The following is a 554-nucleotide window of genomic DNA, read 5'->3' as shown; positions in this document are numbered from 1 at the left end:
CGCGAGGCAGGTGTCCCTTGTCCACCCTGAGGGATGTTAGGCGAAGGAGTTAGGTGAAGGGTTGTCAGGGGAGGAGCACAGGCCAGGTAGCCAAAAAACTGTAAACAGCAAGACAAAAGCGAGCAAATAAGCCAGGAAATCTCCTGAATTACTCGGGTCAGAGAGGAAATGGAAACCTGTGACAGACACAGGCCCAGACATAATGGCATCAGCAGCGGCCCAGTGACGGAAGGCGTCGGTCAGGCCTGCGTCGAACTCACCGTAGAGCAGAACGTGTGAATGTTGCACATGCGCTTTTTGAAGCGGCTTTTTTGAGATATAATTTGCACATTTAAAGTATACCGTTTGGTGGTTTTTACCACGTTCACAGGGCTGTGCCATCCCTCGCCAGCAGTTCATGACCCAGAGAACCCTGTGCCCATCAGCAAACATCCCGTTCTCTCCCGACCCCCTCCCAGCCCCCAGCACCATCAGGCTGCCTTCTGTCAGACTGGCCTATTTCGGACGTTTCATATAAATGGGATCTTACAATATGTGATTGCCTGTGGCTGGCT

This window comes from Pteropus vampyrus, unplaced genomic scaffold (assembly GCF_000151845.1).
Source record: "Pteropus vampyrus isolate Shadow unplaced genomic scaffold, Pvam_2.0 Scaffold313, whole genome shotgun sequence".
In the NCBI taxonomy this organism is placed as follows: Eukaryota; Metazoa; Chordata; class Mammalia; order Chiroptera; family Pteropodidae; genus Pteropus; species Pteropus vampyrus.
This window is presented reverse-complemented; position numbering follows the sequence as displayed.